The 2,307-nt window shown below is 42.4% G+C and overlaps 1 non-coding gene across 1 annotated transcript; it reads left to right on the top strand.

The window, feature by feature from the left end:
- The first annotated feature begins 786 nt into the window (after nucleotides 1-786).
- On the top strand, nucleotides 787-860 carry TRNAT-AGU. The gene has a single exon. It is a non-coding gene; the product is annotated as a tRNA-Thr (tRNA).
- Nucleotides 861-2,307: the final 1,447 nt, after the last annotated feature.

The following is a 2,307-nucleotide window of genomic DNA, read 5'->3' on the forward strand; positions in this document are numbered from 1 at the left end:
GGTTTTACCTAGTTCTCATCTCAAAACTAACTTCCGCTATCTTTTCATGCTTCCTCGTGCCATGAAATGGGGTTGGCCATGCTGTCCTTACATAGCATTGTGAGGAATGTAAAGAAGAGGGGACCAGGTTGTTTTTGTTTTGTTTTGTTTTGTTTTGCGTGTGTGTGGGGGGAGGGAACCACATAGACACATTAGAGTTAGCATCTGAACCCAGGTAGTCTGGCACTAAAGTCCTTCTATTAAGAAACTGAATGCAAGGATTTATCAGAATATGGTAACCCACAGGGAACAGTTATGAACTTGCTCTTTCGTATAATAGTGAACTGTACTTGCAATGCCATTTAATGTAACAAAGGAACCAACCTTGGAGAAGGAAGGTCAGTATATTTTGCATGTAGGAAAGAGACAAGCACTGAGCGCCTAATCAGAATTAAATTCAGAATGTTGTTCCTGACGTCACTCAACTATTGGATTAAAAAAAAGTAAATACAAATTTAGAATCAGACAAGCCCACTGCTAGGTGTTGAGGGGTATAATGCTGCTCAAAATCATGGGAGGCTATTGTCCAGCGAGCAGAGCTTCCAGTCTAGTGACGCGTCCTTGGCATTAGAGCAGATTCCCAAGGGATGGTGTTCTCAAACCAGATCTTGTTCTATAGCAGAAAAGTTCATTGTTCTTTAGTATCATCCAAGTGTATCATCTCATTATGTTGCACGAAAACTAGACTAAAGAGATGAGCTATGTTATGTTACAAGATAATGTATGACTTTCAGCCACCCATTGTGGGGCTCTGTGGCTTAGTTGGTTAAAGCGCCTGTCTAGTAAACAGGAGATCCTGGGTTCAAATCCCAGCAGAGCCTTAATTTTCTTTTTCTTCACACTTTATTTAGCCAGCTGTTGCTGCAGCAAGTTCTTGTAGCAAGTGCCGTAGCAAGAAACGCTTGGTGCAGCAAGTTCTTGTAGCAAGTGCTGTAACAAGAAACGCTTGAATCTGTATCCGATGAAGCTTCTAATACCAACACCTTGGGTCGTGATGTAGCTGAGGTACCTTGAAGAAGAGGATTAGAGATGGGAGTTAGAAATTCAGTCATGATGAATGACCGGCATTTGGTGTCTCATTGGGGGAACTCTGGTCTCTCATGATGAGGACCAAAGTCTAGTCCACGAACATCACCTAGAGTCACATGATCAACTTTTTTAGATTTAAACTTTTATAGCTACTTTCCACACATCCTAAGAAACTTGCAGCTTCACCCAACATTGGCTCTGAGCCCAAATCAAAAGAAGTTAAGAAAAACAATGAGATGAAACATACATACTATATTAATTGAGTGCTATAGTAACTGTTCTTCCTCCTTGCACAATTCTGGACTGTAGACATCGTTGCACAGTCAGAGAAGTGGAGTACCATGATGACATTCTGAAAGAGGGTAAGAAAAACAAATTGGGATAAAATGTGCAAAAATACTCAATAAGAGCTGGAGTTAAAGGAGACCAGAAGTCTTGAGTCATTTCATAGATTAAACTGAAAAGCTAGGGGGGGAAAAATCAAACCCTGGACTAAAGTGTTCATGTTTATTTGCTCTTTTTGTTCATCATTTTAGGATATGGTTCCTTCAGTATTTATTACATTCTACAAATGTAGCCCCTCATTCTTAGTTAGGCGCGATGCATTCCTTGTCAGGCACGGGTGGTACTGCTAGTCTGTCCTTCCTGCTCCCTGTAATGAGTGCTTTAACGGGGATGATGGTTCCTCTGGTGAGCATGAGGAAGAAAACCCGATGACATCATTTGGGGGCCCAGGCTCCCATCCATAGTAACAGTGTGCAACCCCGTAGGTCAGTTCTGCTCTGTTCTATGGGGTCGCTAGGGGTCAGCACGGACTCAGTGGCAGTGAGTTTGGGTTGGAGTTGAATATAAAATGAACGTGTGCAACTCCTTGTTTTCAAAAACATATACTAAGAATTTCAAAACAGCTATCTCATGGCATGCAGATGTCACCCAGTGAAGAAGCCAGTCCTGCTTCTCCGAAGACTGGAGTCTAAATGACACCTTAAAATGCAGTGGGATCAGTGCATCCCAGAGAACACAAGAGAACTGAGTAAGGAATTCTTTTTTATACTGAAGGAACAATGTTTCATCATCAGAACAAAAAATCTTACCGTAGTGAATGAGGGGGGAAGTGCGGAGTGGAGACCCAAAGCCCATCTGTAGGCCACTGGAGATCCCCTTGCAGAGGGGTCTCAGGGAGGAGATGAGCCAGTCAGGGTGCGATGTAGCAATGATGAAAAATACAACTTTCCTCTA

This window comes from Echinops telfairi, unplaced genomic scaffold, assembly GCF_000313985.2.
Source record: "Echinops telfairi isolate 266 unplaced genomic scaffold, ASM31398v2 ScPeMD7_140;HRSCAF=443, whole genome shotgun sequence".
Lineage (NCBI taxonomy): Eukaryota > Metazoa > Chordata > Mammalia > Afrosoricida > Tenrecidae > Echinops > Echinops telfairi.